The following is a 19,345-nucleotide window of genomic DNA, read 5'->3' as shown; positions in this document are numbered from 1 at the left end:
AGCTTGGGAAGAGGGCCGTCGTCCCGTCGAGGTGTCGTCCCGCGCTGCCGAGGAGAGCGGCACCCCAAGGCGACATGGCCCCGGATGCCGCAGTTGTAACAGCGCGGGAGCGCTGACGACGACGATGGATGGTCGAGATGGCTCGAACCGCCCCGGTCCGCCCGTACTCCCGCTCCCTGCTGCCGTTGATGGTCGATGGCGCAAATCTCTTCCGCCGGGAGGGTGGCTGCAGCCACGGCACGCCCGCTCGCCGCCTTGCTGGCCTTCCGTCGTTGCGCGAGCAGGTTTGCGTGGAGGAGTCGTGCCGCTTGGAGGGAGCACATCTCCGCGTCGTCTTGTGCGACGATGACGATATCCAGGTCGTCCGCCAGCAGGAGTATCTTTTCCGTAACCATGGCGTCGACCCCTTCGATGTCCATCCGTGGAAAGGCCGCCTTCGCCAGTGCCAGGAGGCTTGTGCGGTACGCCAGGGGCAACTCCTTTGCCCCCCGCTGGCGATCGTAAAAGAGTTGGCGACAGTCCGACGGCGGACCGTAGACTACAGCCAGCAGCTGCATCGCCGTCTGCAGCGTGGAGCGCCTCTCCTTCGGTGCCGATGTTAGAGTGGCGAGGGCGTCGCTGTCGAGGAGTGCCGGCAGCGCGCGGAGAGCCTCGGCGTCCGTCCACTGCGCCATTTCCTGGTGAGCGAGGAAGCGCCGCTGGAAGCCGCCCCAGTCGCCTTCCTCGCCCACAAATTCTTTGAGTGGAGGTAGCCGCTGATGTAACGCAGCGGCTGCCGCGGAAGGTCGCACTCCCCCGTCTCCCCCACCCGGCTGTGCCGCGGCTCGAACAACCGATGGCATCGCCGGTCGCACCCGTGGTGACGTGCCGTCCGTTGGTGATGACGCGGCAGGTACTGTATGCCCGCCGTCGGACTCGATGCTCAACCCGGCCACGCCCTCAACAGCAGCTGCGGCGATGGCGGGATTTTCAAAGTGGTGCTCCGTCGAAATGGCGGGAAGGCGCTGTGGTTGCCGGCTGCCGTCGCCCCGTGGCGGTCCAGCAGCCCCCAGCTGTGTGATCTGGTCCAGCATGGCGGCAGCGGCGTACAGCAGCTCCGCCAGCTTAACGTGCGCCTGCCTCAGCCCCTCTGTCGAGGGCTCTCCATTCTCCTGTTGCTGCGGTGTGGACGCATCCGACTCCGACTGCTCCGTGTTTTCTTCAGCCGTCCCGGGCTCCCCGACTGCAACGGTGTCCTCCCCCTCCGGTACCCTGACTCGAGCTGTCCGGCGCGTGTCCATGTTTGTAGATCTTTACTTCTGACACCAGATGTGGTAGAGTTCACGACTCTTGGACGCCGGAGTTGGAGGCACACGGGTTTATTCACACAGCACGGTTGTGGCATACAACTCTAGAGGGGGTGTCGGCCCCCTCACCCGGCTAGCTGGGGATGCACGCGCTAGCTACTTTCTAGCCTGCCTCCTAGTCCTCCTCTAACGGGCTAGGGGAGGCTATCTGGCCCGACACTGGTAAGTCGGGCCCGGTACCCTGAGTCCCAGACCAGTGCTGACAGGAGCACCGGCTCTGGATCTCGGGACCACGCCGCTGGCTCGGTCCTGTTCGGCCCTGATAAGGACGGCGAACCAGGGGAGTCCAGGGCTCTAGCTAGACGTCTTCAGTCTTCACTGGTTAGCTTCACAAGAACCCCGAGCCCTCCGATACATCCCCTTTTATACCCAACCCCCCGCTGAGGGGTGGGCCCCCCCGGGTGCCTGGCGCGGACGTCGTAGAGAGCACCTCCCCTGTGCACTCACGTAGCCCCGCCCACTGTGTTTGTTTGCCCTAAGCTGCCATGCATAACGGGCTCTCTCTCTAACACCCCTACACCTGTAAAGATCTGGCAGTTCAACCAGTATTATTAGTTCAAGCAACCGTCACTCTGCTGATGAGACACTGAAAGTCAAAACCAGTCAAGAGGTATTTTTTGGGTTAAACCGATGCTGATTTAAAACAATTACTCCCAAAAGACCGTCAAATTACTTTAATTTGTTTTACATCGAGACAGACATGGGAAGGAGGCGTAAAGTCTCCGCCTCATGTTTAAATACAGATTTTAAATAAAATTGACAAATTTATTATGCATAAACAAATATAATAATAAATTGTGCACGAGGGTATGTGTTAGAGAACAGGCCTTAAAGGGTAAACCATAACATATTGTTGTCTATGCTCCTACAGGCGTGGGTTGCATTTACGGGGAATAAATCCCAAACGTAGTGCCTCATTTTTTTAAAGAACTTTTTTCAGAGATCTGACAAAACGTTGCGGATTTCCATTCATGGTATTTATCGGCGTCATGGCATCATAATCGTGGAGCCCGTGCGAGTGAGGCCTTCCTGAGTAAATGGTGTAAACACAAATAAACCATGATTCACTTGGGCATTTTCTCTCTCGCACACTCAGAAGCCAGCGTGTGGCAGCTTTAGTACAATGGCTCTGAGCCTTGTTAGAAATGTCACCATGTGCAGTTGTGTCGGCTTTCTGAACAAACAAATCAACAATGGCTCAATTTGGTAATCAGTATGACCATGTTGCTTCATTTTTTTTAAACATGAATGAGAGTATGAATGCCACTGTTAATCACTTTCAGCGTTTATAAACAAGAGTGGTATTGACACGGATCTGAATGCTACACTCTACACACCCGGGAGAAGCAAATGCTGTGCACCAGAAGATGATGATGGGGAGATGGATTCGAGGCCTCTTGAAACTGCATGTAAACCTTACGGCGGTACCCCGAGGTACCATAGTATCCCGGCTCTCGCATAATGTCTGTGATGCAGTAATTTTTAGTCTGTTGATGGTCGGCGATGCGGCAATCGACTCATCTCGACGAGCTGTATACGATGCACCAGTGCGGTGCGTACCAGCGTTCAGAGTTTTAGCGCAATCATCCTCGCTGTGTTTCGACATCGCGGAGTGGCACTGATTTCGGATTGATTGGTACCCCAGTCGTTGAGTTAAGTACACCCCTGGAAAAAATAGTGTCTCAGAAACAAAATATTAAATTGCCTCGGCCATTTTGTATTATTTTGTATGCCGGGGTACCACCATAAGGATCATGTGGTCAGCAATATAAGATATGGTGAAGAAGGTAAGAGTGGTGATAGCCACTGGAGACAACCTGAGAGAAAGTAAGGTAAGATGGCTATCGGTGACTTGTCCGCTCGGGTTGGGGGTTAGTGGTGCCCATCTCAGACAAGCACAGTCGATTCAGGTAGCCAGGAGAATACACGTAGTGAGAAGAGAGGACAACCATATCGGAAGAAGAAAGGCGATGAACATGGAAGCACCAAGGCGGAGGCTGAAAGGCAGGCCTAGTGGTGAATGAACCACGATATGGAGTGGACATGGAGCTGATGGCCCAGGACAGGCCTGAGAGAAAGAGGAACAGGAAGGGAGACCCCCACATGGGTGGAAAAACAGCCAGGGAGAAGGAGATGACCATTGCAAACGGTCATGTTTTAGATCAGCGTTGGTGCTTTTGGTGTGTTACTTATTTAACTGAATTGTTACTTATTTAACTGAATTTAAACACTTCTACAAGAATCAAACTTAAATCATAAGAAAATATTTGATTATACTAAGCCTTGGCTGACAATGTAAACCTGTCATGAAGCACATAACACTACCGCAGTGATAAAGCTACTAGAGTTAACTGTTTTGAGCTTCAGCTGCTTCCTTTATCAGCTGTGTAAATTACAGGGGGGAAAAACATTCAAATAGAATTATAGTGCAGAACGCAAAAAACATCTGTTTCAAACAACACGCAATATGCAAGGAGCGCTCAGGCTCCGTTGAATTTTAGCAAAAACCACCAGCAGTTCCTTTATTTTGATGGTGAACGAAGACAAGAAAACCATAATGCACTTCTTCAGGAACTGCCTATGGTTTTTGCATAATGCGCACAAGGCTGAGCGCTCTCTACATGTTGTTTGTTGTTGCTGTTATAAGCTTCTTGGTTGGAGGTTGGGTGCATTCTGGACATATATTTTTGGCACGAGTGAGAATACTCTTAATATCCTGTTTTTATTAAATTTGTATGATGCCTTCGATATACCATACAGCAAGTGAACATTATTATTTTAGAACCTATATCCAACAGAATGGGTCCGTGCTTATAAACATCAGCATTGGTCTAAGCAAGCTTGGACAGCTGATGAGACACTAAATAATTACTCAATTAAGACATTCTCAAGGAAAGGGCACTCTCATTAACTTATCTACAGGCTAGAGTGATATACACCACCTCCGTGAATCAGAACGGGTGTGGCCACGCGCTGTACAAACAGCAGGCGGACATGGCTGCTGGGCTGAGAGTAATCGTCTCGGAGATTTGCATCGAACTATAGTACCTACATCTCACAGAGAGGGTCCTTGTCTATAACATCTGGCAGTTCGCCATCATTAGTTCAAGCTGATAAGACACGAAATATCAATAAGTAGTCCAGAGTTTTGCTTGTGTTGAACCAATGTTCATTGAAATTATGCATTCCCAGTGGGAAGGTATCCATGTTGTCTGTTTATTAATTTAGTAAACGTACATGCTATTCAAATAGAAGTATATATAGGTACAATGTACACAGCGAAGCTATATGCATATGTAGTGACATCGGGGATATCACTGTATGGTGCCGGCCCGGGAGGGCCGTGGCGTGCGATGTTTTTACGTCGCGGACAAAGCTGAGTGTGTTGCTGTGTGATGCTTTCTTTAGCATAGCACGGCGTGCGATGCACCATCATCGCCTACACCCCGTAGATGGGTGTAGTACCAGCCATAGCGGGGCTTGGCGAGTGCTGGGATAGCGCGGGCATCACGCAGACCGTGTAGTGCGGGCTCCCACAAGGGGGAGCGGGAGAGTGTCAGAACAGGGACAGGGTTACCCCGGGCCATGGCACTCTGGTTGACCCCGTAGACATGTGATATGGAGTGTCCACAGAGAAGGCCCCAGGTGGGAGGGCTAGGGGGTGATCACGTGTCAAGGAAGAGCTCTCGAGGGGGATCGAGAGGGAGCTACAACGCTCGAGAAGGCCGAGGGCGGAGCCGGCCCCGACCCGGGAGGATATAAGGTGGGTCCCTGAGAGGGACCGGGGTCTTCGTTCTACAAGCTGGAAGCTCTACGTCTACAAGCTGGAAGCTCTACGTCTACAAGCTGACGGTTGGGATCCGTGAGAGAAGGGGAATTCAAATGATATAAAAGGGCAGAGCACATTGGGGGGGGGGGACGTTTGAGGGAAGGGATGGGCTTCAATAACAAGCATGAAGCCCGGACCTAGTCTTGTTCCTGTGTCAATAAAAGAGGATCCTAGTAGTTTGTCGTTCGTATCGTTTCACGTAGAGAAATCCCTCACCAACCACGGGTCTTCCAACCACAGTTTGGAGTATCCAAGCATAATATTACGTATACCGTTTTGCCAACCACGCTATACAGATTCGCATAACCACCGTTTAAAATCTCCAGCATCCGCCAGCAGTGGTGCATCAAGAGAGTGTTACCCACCACGCGTGCCTGCGTACAACACTCATCCGCTTCATTCAGTGTTGTGCAGCAGTCGTCAAAGTATAGTAGTGCTCTACCAGCTACTTTTAAGAGCAATTACACGCGGCACACTTTTGCAGGCATCCTCGACGCTGCAAAGAGTGATTCAACATTGACGGTGACGCAACACTGTAAGAATTATAATACTGTATTGCAAACTGCATTGCAAACATTAAGGAGTCCGTTGATGAGTTGAAGCGGTCAACACTCCATGCCTGTTGGGGAAAAATCTGTAAGGTCGTCAATGACTTCCAAGGATTCCCCACAGTCGATGCCATCTCTCTTCCCGTCTCTTTTGCCAGTTCTGAGGAGGGGGACAGCTTTCCTCATCCCTATAACCAACCCCCCTTTGCCTAACATCATCATCGTTATTTGGACTTTACTATCAATGTTAAAGGTAATTAAAGTATTTTTGTTCACTATTAATATTGAAGGTAATTTTGTTCATACTGTATGTTATACAGTTCTATTTCATATTCTCATGTTTACTAAATGCACAGGATGCGTTGTTAGGCTTCCATGAGAGTGTTAACCACGGTCGTAGAAGCTAACCCCCTGTTTTCCATTAGCCTTAAGTCTCGCCAACCATGGTGTTGCCAACAATGGGGGTTTTCCGGAACATAACCCCCGTGGGTTGGCGAGGGATTGCTGTACATACATATGCCCTGTACACAACACCTTTCTTTGGTTGGCCACAATCGCCGCAAAAAGGGTCACGGATTGCTTGCTCCATAGTCTGGGTGCCCCGGTGTTTCCCATCAGCTTCACGCGAATGAAGGGAATCACGCGCAGCCAAATGCGGCTTAGGTGTAGAGCATAAACGCTGTTTGTGAGTGCAATATATACAATAATTTACACCGCTTCGTCAATCCACTGCTGGATGAATGCCTCCCCAGGCTGTGGGGTTTGGTCAAGCAGAGTAGACCCAGGAATGTAGTTCTTCTGAGGTGGAAATCTCGACACAACGATCGTGCGGGGGACCAGCGAGCAGAAGTGACAGCACCTGGTCGTCACGGGCCAGTGTAGCAAATCATCTGTACGTGCGTCGCAAAGAGACGCACTGTGGCTGTGCCCCTCACAGCGCACAGCGACGCGTGCGCCAGGCCACGACACGGCTTACACCGGGTTGCACAATGCACTTGCACAGGGAGTGGCCTGCCGATTCACAACGCAGGCAGCCAAACACAGCCGAGCTGAATTTTGCCCTTGCAGACGCCGGCGGCATCGTTCACAGCCCTGACTCGCGCCTGGCGAGCGGTCCATGCCATACCCAGTCGGCACGTCGAGTTAAAAGCTAGGCTACTGGATTGTTTAAGGCAGGGGTCCTCAAACTTTTTAAACAGGGGGCCAGTTCACTGTCCTTCAGACCGTTGGAGGGCCAGACTATAGTTAAAAAATACTATGAACAAATTCCTATGCACACTGCATATATCTTATTTTGAAGTGAAGAAACAAAACGGGAACAAATACAATATTTAAAATGAAGAACAAGTAAAGTTAAATCAACAAACTTGCCAGTATTTCAATGGGAACTATGGGCCTGCTTTTGGCTAATGAGATGGTCAATGTCCGGTTCCATATTTGTCACTGCTAGTCGTAACAAGTGATGCAAGTGTGCATCCGTTAGTCTAGATCTGGTTGGAGATTTCAAATGTTTCATTCTGGAAAAAGTCTGTTCACAGACATAAGTGCTGCCAAAGATGGTTGCCATTTTGAGTGCATGGTTCCTGAGATGAGGATATGTCTTAGAGGGGAGAGATGCATAGAAATTATGAAGGCTGCTTGACTTGAATGCGTCTTTCAGAGAGTCACAATTCTGCAGTTCAGCCAGTTCCATTTGGTAAATTGTATCCACATTTTCAATGTCAATAGAAAATGGGTTACGGAAAAGCTGTATGTCCTGTTCATGGAGATGAAGCTCTTTAAATCTAAATTGGAACTCCATTTGCAATTTTTCCAGTGAATCCACACATGTTTTGTTTGGGAATGCAACCAATGGTTTTTCCGCTAACAGATTTTGAGTTGTGGGGAGATGGCAAAGTTTTCCTCCTTCACTTGTTTGATGAGGAGGCCTAATTTTACTTCAAATGCTTTGACGTGTGATTGCATATCACAGATGAGCTTCCCCTTTCCTTGAAGTTGCACATTGAAACTGTTGAGTAGCTCTGTTACATCTGTCAGAAAGGCAAGGTGCATTTCCATTCTGCATCATTGAGCTCTGGTACTTCTTTGTTTTTTTAAAGCAGAAAAGCTGTAATCTGTGGAAGTCAAAGAAACGTTTCAAAACTCTCCCTCGACTCAGCCAACGGACGTCTGTGTGGTACAGAACATCTTCATAGTCAACATTTAGCTCAGACAGAAATTCCTGAAATTGTCTGTGGTTTAGTGCATGAGCTCTAATGAAGTTAACACAAGATACCACAATTTTCATAACAGTCCCACTTCAGTGATTTACTACACAGCGCTTGTTGGTGGATGAGGCAGTGTATGGCTATTGGATGAGAATGGTTATGTTTGTCCATCTCTTGGTTAATGCGAGCAATTACTCCTTTCTTAGACCCCACCATGCTAGGAGCACCATCAGTTGTCACACTGGCTAGTTTAGCCCAGTTCAGCTTCAAACTATTCACAGTTTGGCAAACCTTTTCATAGATATCCTCTCCTGTAGTTGTTCCTTTGATGCTTTGCAGTGCAGCAAGTTCTTCTGTGACTTCAAAATAGTCATTCGTCCCACGAATAAAAATTAGAAGTTGTGCAGAATCACGAACATCATTGCTTTCGTCGAGTGCCAAGGAAAAATAGGAAAGTTTTTTTGTGGAGTTTTGCAAATGCTGATGCAAATTGTCTCCCATTTCTTCAATCCTCCGTGTAATTGTAGGTCCTGAAAGACTCACTGTACTAAATAAATCGGCCTTCTCTGGACACATCTCTTTGGCAACAGAAAGAAGGCATTCTTTAACAAATTCTCCCTCCACGAATGGTCTGCCAGTGCACGCTATTAGCTTGGCAACTTGAAAACTTGCTCGCAGTGATGAAATATTTAGCTGCTTCTGCTTCACAAAAGTATTTTGCTGAGTTGTTAATGTATTTTTCAGTTTTAATATTTTATCTTTTCTCACTTCTCCGACCAAACAATCATATTTATCTTTATGTTGAGTTTCATAGTGTCGACGTAAATTGCATTCTTTGAACACAGACACTATATTCTGGCATATCAGACACACAGCTCTTTCCTTGTACTGCATGAAAAAGTAATCATAAGTCCACTGTTCTTTGAATATCCTACACTCCGAGTCAATGTTCTCTTTCTTGACATCGTTGTTTCCTAGGGAGTCAAAATTGCTATTAATAAAATACCAATATATATAGTGCTACAAAAACAATATACCAGCAATAACTTTGCCCACACAGAGACATACAGACTGCACTGCCCATCAATGCAGTCTGATTGGGGGAACTCCGCTTTTACCCCAGGCTCACACTGGTGCGGGTGCCATTAAAAAGTGAATTACACCTGCAGTTTTGTTCACAGATCGCAGTGATCACTCTGTTATTACCCCTCTATCATTTACTCAGCGGTGCGTGTGCTGGGGATCTACATCCCCAGCACACAGGAATATCACTGGGAGTGGAGCCGAGGGGCAAGTGAGGGAGCTGAGGGAGGGAGAGCCAGTCAAGCGCAGCCAGGGGAGGGCTGGCAGCCTTAGGCCTGGGGGGCAAGTCCAGTCAATTGGCCCATTGAACCATTCACCAGTGCAGCCCAATGAGTGCCCACCGCCGCAGCTCAATCAGTGCCCAACGCCGCAGCTCAATCAGTGCTCACCTGCGCAGCCCAATTAGTGCTCACAAGCGCAGCCCAATTAGTGACCATGGGATGTGGGTGTCATCTGTCTCACCTCTTCGGTTCGGGGGGTAATGATGCTGCCAACTTCCTCCAAGCTGCCTCTGCTCTAAAAGACTGTGGCTGCGCTGTGATGCTCAGTCTGTCACGTCTCCCGCGCTCTCTCTCCCACGAACCAGCTTCCGGCTTTCACTGCCCACAAGTCACCGCGCAGCTGGCCCCTCCCACATGCCCTGGCTTCCTCTGAGTCCTGGGAGGTGGGAGGGCCGGATAAATGTCCTTGGCGGGCCGCATGTGGCCCGCGGGCCGTAGTTTGAGGACCCCTAGTTTAAGGCATCGCTGGCTCTGCCGATTATATTTGTTTCGATTGCTCGACCAATCGCAAAACATGAAATAGTTGGGCATTTTTTTTAGTTCACAGTGGGGTAGCTATCGAGCGTGCAGGTGGTGCAACTGCACCAGGGACCACGGGCCGGAGGGGACCGGACCTGGTGACAGGCTACATAGAGTGGGGAAATTGGACAGGGGACGCCAATTTAATTCCTTGCACCAGGGACCATACCAACCTTTTTATGCAACGGTGGCCACACACATTTCACAAAACTGTTCGGAACGTCGCTCCCATTACAAGTCGACAACAGGCACCGTCCTACATCCTGTCGCTGCCACCTCCGGACAACCACCCCATAGCTGACCAACAGACTCTGGTCACTGCTATTTTTGGCAGTGCTCACCTTGTGCTGGGCCAGCACATGCGCAGAACTGGGCATCAGTGTGTGCATGTTATTTCAGGTTTTTTTATTGGGTGCAATTGTGACAAATATCCATATCAGACAATAGTACAGCTCATCGGCATAATCAGTGGCTCACTGCAAATAGAAGGCGTGTGGTGAAGTTAGGAGATGTCTATGTGCTCGGCATTTGAAGGCCTGAAAGATCATTTCGCCGACAATGTGTTCAAGGAGACAGTTCCATATCCGGACAGCAGAGTGAAGGGAGCTTCTGTCACTGGGAGTAAGAGGCAATTACGTGTCAAGCCGTGAGGGGAGAGGGATCTGTTCATCTGGAGGAGGGATTCAACTAATGGCTACAATTACCACAGAGCAGCATGGGAAAAAAGGGACGGCTAAGAGTCGCATAGAACGACTGCACAACCATGACCAACAACAACAGCAGATAGTGGAGCACGAGGTGGCTACTTCTCATGTGAGGAAAAATCAACATTCCCATATATGAGCCGGCCAACACACCCTCCCCACCTCAAGCTGCCACACGTCCCCATTTGGCCGGGAGAGTCATGGTCTTAGAATGGCTGTCCTGTTGTCCCCTAAATTAAGCTTTTGTGAAAATCAGGATTTTTGTCCTGTTTGAACATGTTCTGGCCTCATGCTCGACTCATGATACTGGCTAAGGGGCAGAGCTACCTGGGCAGAGCTACCTGGGCAGTGGGCGGTGTCAGCATGGGGAGGTGGTGGTGGCGCCTGTGAGCTGTGGGCAGAGTAAACATCAGAAAGAGCCAATCCACGCGTTGAGTGTGGGGCTAGTGAGTGGACGTGGCTATGTGCAAGTGGGTGGGGCTGATGGAGGTGGGGGCTGCTAACTCAACATGTGTGCCGGTTGAGCCTTCCAAGATATTTGACAGTTTTAGCTTCAGTATTTCTCGATTATATTTTGAAAAAACAATGACACAATTTCCACGTATTTCATCACATGTCGGCCTTTGCCTAAGCACCTCCACTGTGAACTGTGTATTAGCTCTCTACAGGTCTTGATTATATGTTGCTTGACCAAAACCTCATCAAACATTCTACGAATAATAAATAATCTGAGAATGTTGCTCCTCTCGCTGAATGTCCCGCCGTGAACTGATAATGTGGCGGTGAAGTCTAAGTGGCATTAAATATACAATCTCCGGTCAAATAAATTTGCTCACCTGTCAGGAAACTAAGACCATGAATGTTTAACGTGATAGGGGGCAGTATGGGCGGCTCTACCTTCCCTGGCAAGTCCATGTATTTTGGTCCTTATTTGTTTGACTGGGTGATATATTCCCGATGTAAATGCATACTATACAAGTCATAGATTTAACATACATGTCATTTTCTTGGTTCTTTCGGTAAAGTCACGTAGAAGGGAAATAATAAAATAATAGAAATAAAATAATACAATTCTCACGACGTTTCGATTGCAACACAAGCAACCATCATTAGGTGTGAAACCCACAGCAAGAAAAATTGAAAAAAGTGGCGTTTTTTTCAGAAAAAAACTCTACTTTTTTCACACCTGATGATGATTGCTTGTGTTGCAATCGAAACGTCGTGAGAATTGTATTATTTTATTTCTATTATTTTATTATTTCCCTTCTACGTGACCAAGAATATGAATCTCTGCAGTCACGAAAGCTTTAAATCGAAATACATGCCATTACTTATCTGATATGTATGTGTAGGGGTGTTACAGAGAGCCCGTTATGCATGGCAGCCTATGGTAAACAAGCACAGTGGGCGGGGCTACGTCAGTGCACGGGCAGGTGGCCTCTACGACGTCCGCGCTTCGGACGTTACGATCCCCCGGGGCCCCACCCCTCAGGGAGGGGGGTGTATAAAAGGGGAATGTATCGGGGGTCTCGGGAGTGATGTGTTAGCTAAGAAGAGAAGACGGAAGACGTCCTAGATAGAGCCCTGGTCTCCCCCTGGTACGCCGTCCTTGTCAGGACCGCGCAGGCTCGAGCCAGTGGCGTGGTACCAGAGCCAGAGCCAGTGCTGGTCTGGACTCTGAGTACCGGGCCCGACTGACCAGTGTCGGGCCAAGATAGCCTCCCCTAGTCCACGAGAGGAGGACTCTGAGGCAGGCTAGGGTTAGCTAGGAGGTGTGTCCTCAGATAGACGGGTGAGGGGGCCGATACCCCCTCAAGTGTGTATGTCACAACGTATGGTGTTAATAAACCAGTGTGCCTCCAACTATCCGGTGTGAACGAGTCGTGAGCGTTGCTACATATGTATGTGTATGAGTAGCCAGCATGCCCGGCCACCGCATGCTTAAACAGCTTTTGTTTGGCCGGATAAAGGGAGCTAAACGAGCACGACATGGGCTAGATAAGAGATACAGTGATGTGTTACAGGAGGATGTACAGCTGAGTGGACTTGCTGATGAATTGTACCAGTGGTGTCAGGATCGGTCTCTGTGGAGAAGGCTCGTGAAGGACGCTACTGGGCAGATGGAGGCAGTCAAGCCCTCCTGCCACAATAAAGGGCAGAGGAGTGACGCTCACAACAAAGAGCTGAGCGCCGAGTGGCTAAAGCACAACAAGATGGCACACACAGTACGAGGCACAGGTGGTCCATCAGCCAGTTCTCTCAGTCAGGCAACCCATGGCACCTGGGTCTGTCCCATGACCTCCTGCCAGCGGGTGTTCCGACACTTCACGTGGACTTAACGTGAAGTGGCACAAGTGCCATTGTGAAGTCATGGCCACTTAGTGGCGAATGGCGGTTGTTGTTGTTTGAGTGGCAGTGTGTTTATGATCAGCTCTGGTTTGACAATAGAGGTTTCAATCCAAATTAGTCGCGTGGCATTATCTTTTCATTGGCTGCATAATGCCGTGTGGAAGCTACCTGGTCTGTCGCTCCACATGAAGCTTTGGGTCTTCTCGGCCAGTCATACCCTCCCCTTTTGTATGCTAGTGAAACGTGGACCCCTCTAATTGAACATCTGCACCAGTGACTACTCTTTGGTTCTTTCGGTTAAGTCACGTAGGTAGAAAAATAATAGATCACGACGTTTGGATCGCAACACAAGCAATCGTCATCAGGTGGGACAACCACAGCAAGAAAAAACTGCTGAAGTAGGCGAGAAATCTGCCGTGGCACGAGGTTATATAGGTCTCAGCAGTAGGGGGGGGAGAGAAGGGGGGGAGGAGGCAGGGCAGAAAGTGAACCCTGCAGCAGCACCCGGGTTACTGGAGTAGAGATCGGAGACAGATGCACAGAGAGAGAGAGAAACACACACAGAGAGTCGGAAATAACAGCTGACATAGACAGGTAGGATGGAAACATCACAGCCAGTTAAGACTCTACCTGGTTAATAACGTCCTTCCAATGGTTGCGTGCGATGTCCCTACATCGCGGACAGCACCGGGTGGGTTGCTGTGTGATGCCGGCTACAGCACAGCATGGCGTGCGATGCACCGTCATCACGTACACCCCGTAGGCGGGTGTAGTACCAGCACTAGCGGGGCTTGGTGAGCACTGGGTGGGAGAGTGTCAGCCCAAGGGCAGGGTTGCCCCGGGCCATGGCACTCTGGTTGACCCCATCGACACGTGATCCAGAGTGTCCACAGAAAGGGCCCCAGGTGGGGGGTCTAGGGGGTGATCACGTGTTCAGGGAGAGCTCTCGAGAGTGATCGAAAGGGAGCTAGAAACCTCGAGAAGGCGGGCGGGCCAAGGGCGGAGTGGCCCCGACCCAGGGGGATATAAGGTGGGTCCCTGGGAGGGACCGGGGTTCGTCGTTCTACAAGCTGGAAGCTCCACGTCTACAAGCTGGAAGCTCTACGAGGTATCAACACGTGGTCAGGGGACCCGAGTGAGAGTCTGACCCTTCGTAGCTGTAACTCCTACGTATAGAGTAGTTAGCTGGGTGGTCACCATCCTAGGCTGTATCTGAAGGGGCAGTTACCCCTTTGTGTTAACGGGTTGATGTTAAAACTTGATTTGAAGCTTTCTGTGACTGCAGGAATTACTCTTTGGTTCTTTCGGTAAAGTCAAGTAGAAAGAAGATAAATTAAATAATAGAATACGACATTTCGATTGCAACGCAAGCAAGCGTCATCAGGTAGAAAACAAACCTAGTGAACTTAGAAATACAATGCAATCCAACACAGAGTGTCGGCGAACATAACAGTCAGCACCTTACCTGGTTGATTACGTTCTTCCAAAGATTGCAAAATTTGAGAGAGACAAAACACAGACATGGGGACACAGACAGATACACAAGCAGAGAGACAACACAGAGACACACAGAGAGACACACAAAACATAGATAGGGGGTTGATGTTACAATAAAAGTGTTGCCTCTTAAGAACGTCTGCGACTCAGTTGGACTCACTACATATGTATATACGTGTGTAGTGTCATTACGTGTGTTGCTATGTGTGTCAATCGCTACCCTGAACACCCTTGCAAATGAGAGGTTCCATCTCAAGGGATTATCCATGTGAATATTTTAATAAGATAACAAAATGAAGTGAGGTTAGAGCAGCAGAGTGTCTGTTGTGTGTGCAGGCCCAGGACCGATCTGTGCATGTGTGGTATCTCCTTGACGATGCTCTTCACTATTACGGGGGAGCACTGGTGTGGTGGAGTGGTGACGCCATAGTTGGCGTTTCTGCGCTATCTTAATTTTTTTTTTATTTTTGGAGCTTTCGTGACTGCAGGAATTATTCTTTGGTTCTTTCGGTTAAGTCACGTCTAAAGATAAAATAATGAATTAAAATAATAGCGACGTTTCGATTGCAACACAAGCAATCATCATCAGGCATAAGAGAAATAGCAACAAAAATCTAACTAGAAAACTATAGACAGACATACAAACATACAAGCAGACAGACATCACAATGATGTCTGTCTGCTTGTATGTCTGTCTATAGTTTTCTAGTTAGATTTTTGTTGCTATTTCTCTTATGCCTGATGATGATTGCTTGTGTTGCAATCGAAACGTCGCTATTATTTTAATTCATTATTTTATCTTTAGACGTGACTTAACCGAAAGAACCAAAGAATAATTTCTGCGCTATGTTTGTTTCCATATTTTTGCCACAATTACGCGTGGTCAATACAAACCTGATGCCTTGCAAAAAGGTATCAATTTAGTGTTTGAACATCTTAACACCTGTTTTATTGCTGGAAAGGGTAAAACTTATTCTAATTTTTCATCATTTTAGATACTGGCAAACTCTCATCGACATAACTGCTCAACTCAAGCTATAAGTGCTCTGATACGTGCATTGTCTTTGTACTGTTTGCCTTTTGGCGTTCTCTAGTCTAACACTGGTGAAACAAGGGCATACAGAAGGCTGTCTCTGGTGTTGGCAAATCAGTTTCAAAGACAATGCTTATATTATCACAGCATATGTTTGCATGTTTTGCCACAAGTACGTGTGGTTAATGCAGACTTGATCCCTTGAAAAAGGTATCAATTTGGTGTTTGAACACCTTAACACTTGTTTCATTGCCAAAATGGGTAAAAAATATTCTTACTTTTCATCATTTCGGGAACCCGACTTCAATATCCCAGCCTCGGTTAACGTCTGTGGCAAGTGATGCCTGAACCAAGCCTGGGCCTTGCCCCCCATCCATACAAACCGTCACGGTAAAGAATGGTCAAAGAACCACCCAAAACCGATAGAGCACTGTGTTGACTACAGCCTGGAGGTCACAGTCTTCGCCATCATCGTCATCACCCTAATATATTGTAATTATCCAGGTGTCGGCTGCAGACGACGTGATTGTTGATGTGTTACAAACTGAATTACTGCAGAGCATCAATCACAACATCCGTACCATTACTTTTTAATGACCCCCTTATAATTTCCCTTAAGATTATATCCCTGTTGTGTTACCATCGTAATTTCATGGGACGAAAAATGTTTCATTCACAGTTCTCACAGCAAGCAGTGCGCCAGCTTGTGTCCGAGTACAGCTCCGAAAGACGGCATCACACAATTATTATGTCGATAACTGAAACGGTGCGACTCGTGAATGAGTGGCAGTTCTAAACATTAGCTGAAGAGACACTGGCAATGAAAACTCTGACTGCTGCTATTGGGCAATGTAAGCGGCATAATGATCTCTGCTGCACAGACTGCTGTTGTTGCTGTTAGCCAAAAAGCCAGCCTAAAACAGGGCTGCCATGTGGCAATTCACATGCCAATAGCTACTCTGTAAGGCAGTGTGAATTCCACCACTGCCACTGCTCGAGCACATGTGCTGCTAAAAGAGGACCTATGCCACGTGGGTCCTGGGGGGTTATTCTGACCAAACTTTAACAAGCCGGTCAGTAGATATTGGTGCAGGCAGGGAGCGCAGACGTTGGAGCAGACTGTAACGCAAAAGATTACGTATCTGTACTGCCCTCTGCTGACAACGTAGCCCTGCAGCAGTCGACAACCCCTGCTTTACGGACGGTGATTGCGCGTCCATGCAATATCCGGCCTCAACCCTGCTTAGCTCCCGGGTTCTGATGAGATCGGACGCATGCCGGGTGATTTAGTCGTCGACCGGTACTGTCGTTTGTGCCAATCGCCAAAACACATCCTGGTGAAAGGATAATCATCAGCCACGATCTATCTACTGGCCAAATGCTATTCAAGACGACAAGCAGCAAGGGCACGTGAGCGCACTCACGGCAAGACGAACGGCACAAAGGCCCAGGGTCACACCGCACGGCAGTGATGATACGACCCGACTGCGCCTGTATCACAGTCCACGTTAAAAGTCCCCTGGCGTCATTCGCCACGAGTAGGCCGTTGTGTGCCAGCTACACAATCAAAATTTGCAAGGTTAAAAAAAAATAGCCACAAATCAGTCAATTGGGCTTTCGACCAGTTACCTATTGCTGTAACACGTGAAGCACATTCCGACACTTGCTGCTTGTATCGCAACGTATGTAGCAACGACTGTAACTACGATCTGTACTCTACAACATCTGTACCGTGATTGGACGCTCGTGAAACAAGAGCCAAGCAGCTCACTGGGCCCTTCCTGCTGAATTAAATACAATCTAAAACTACTGCAGACTGTGTCTGTAAAAGACAGCGGCGTCTTCCTCAGCCCTGTGCTAAAAGGGCGATAGCATGAATACCGAATGTACTCATTATTACTGTTACTCTAACACTCACACACAAACACAGAGGAGCCCTTCGATCTAACTCTCTGACACCCCATGTGGCCGCTCGTTGGTTCTGACTTCGCTGCGAGGATCTCGCCGTGAATGTGGCAGATCTCATCAGAGCTCAGTCGTTCAGGAGGGCAAGGCCTAGTCAGTGCTTGGAAGGGTGACGACCAGGATATATCAGGTGCAACAGACGCCAGGCTTCAGCCTGTAAGTTGGCCAGAAGATGGCAGTGCAGCCAAAAGTTCGGTGCACATTTGGACTGAATTTATTCATTCTGAATTTGGAGATTTAAGTGTTATCCCCTTGTCTGTATAGGATTGGCCAAACATTCCATAGGAGGCCCTAATGAGAGTCTTGAGATGCAGTGAGGTTTCCCTGGGTACACACTTGGCATTACTGTGCTGTCAATCCACTGCTCTAAGATGGCCTTCCAATGTCGTGTGAATTATAGGAGTCCTTGCCCATGCTTCACCAAGCTGATCATTGCGGGTTGAAGGTGGTTGGCATAGATGTGCCAGCTACGAAGTGCAGTATAAACAAGGATTTTTCAGCACTGCCCTCTGCTGCCCGCTGCATTTCACCCGCAGCCTCCTGTGACATAACTGACCCAAGCAGTAGTCACATACCTCAGCTCTATCCGGGCTTCAGGCTGCTTAGCTTCCGAGGTCTGGCGAGATCAGGGGCATTCCCAGGTGATTTGGTCAAAAGTGCGTAAAGCACAACACGACGTACAGCCACCATTTGGTCTATCACGATGCATCAGCACCGGCGCGGAGTGCGCATGTACACTTTGCTGCACTTGTCTCGCCCCTGTAATGGGAATGCGGAATTCCCACCACTGGCTCAGGGCTGCAAGCATGAGATGAGCACCTTTTGTTCGGCCAGATAGAGGGCTGCCATACGCGGGGCAGAGCGGCACACACCCGGCTCTTGGCGGATGCCTCCCCACCACTCGGCGCAGGAGGCGCACAGCCTTCCATCGGCTTCACAAAGGAACAAAGCGCTGCTCATTTAATAATCACAATTAATTATTCACAAGTGGCCATGACACCGGGCCACGGGGACCCATACCAATGTGGAAAACACTGCCACGGGATCCCCCTATGCTCAAACAAACGAGATGGCGCATGCCTCCGAGGGCTCGACAGGCAAGGGACCCCGCTCGCCGCCTCTGCCACATGAGTTATCCAGCATGGAGTCACGTGGCCCACCACCCCTCTCGTCGCACCGCTCTGTGGATGGCCCGATACCACACCATGATACGGAGCGGTGGCGCAGCAGTTATCACAACGCACTACCCACTTGGCGACCAGGGTTTTGATTCCCAGCAATGGCACAACATCATGGCGAGCGATATCAGCACCGGTTCTGGATCCCCTACCCCACACTGACCAGCGTGGTAAAGTATGGCTAGATAACCCCCACAACCCACCCGACGTAGGGAGGCCCTCATCCAGCAGCGGATTTATGTAGCATTGCTGGACACACGCACGTGTGACTGGTGTGGCCGGGCGGATCACCTTCGTTAAAATGTCAAAAAAATTTAACTTTCATGTTATTTTCCTGTGACCGACTCCCTCGATTTCTGTAAAATAAACATACCCACGGTGTCTGCTGGGTTCACACGCGACACGAACCGCGTTGTATTCATATTGGTGACGACATCTAAAAATAATTAATGTTTGAATTTAGATTTAAAGCTTTCGTGACAGCAGGGATTCATATTCTTGGTTCTTTCGCTAAATCTTCTTGGTTCTTTCGGTAAAGTCAAGTAGAAGGGAAATAATAAAATAATAAAAATAAAACATTATTAAATAATTATCATGACGTTTCGGTCACAACGCAAGCAGCCGTCCTCAGGTGAAGAACAGGTCTGTCGGAAAGACAGCGTCTGAATGGGCACCACCAGGCTTGGCAGCGTATATTTAAGCTGGGTTGGAGGGGGAAGGGGTGCCTTGACAAGGGAATTTGCATATCAAGAAGAATTTAGCATATTTATGGGAAATGCAGATATGGGATTAGTCACTACTTGTGG

General features: G+C 48.8%; 1 protein-coding gene across 3 annotated transcripts in view; it reads right to left on the bottom strand.

Annotated features, from left to right (window-relative positions):
• The window catches only part of HIVEP2 (HIVEP zinc finger 2), a 165,472-nt gene that overhangs the window by 61,189 nt on the left and 84,938 nt on the right, over positions 1-19,345 (bottom strand). The window contains exon 1 of one of the 3 annotated variants that reach the window (XM_078866222.1): positions 18,181-18,265. The exons of the other annotated variants lie outside the window; for them this stretch is intronic. The gene's annotated coding sequence lies outside the window, so the exon portion shown is untranslated. Of the gene's footprint in view, positions 1-18,180; positions 18,266-19,345 lie in introns of those variants that run through there. 3 annotated transcript variants of the gene reach the window in all.

Source organism: Lampetra fluviatilis, chromosome 22, assembly GCF_964198595.1.
Source record: "Lampetra fluviatilis chromosome 22, kcLamFluv1.1, whole genome shotgun sequence".
NCBI lineage: Eukaryota > Metazoa > Chordata > Hyperoartia > Petromyzontiformes > Petromyzontidae > Lampetra > Lampetra fluviatilis.
The sequence above is the reverse complement of the archived record's forward strand: the minus strand, read 5'-3'. Positions and strand labels throughout refer to the sequence as shown.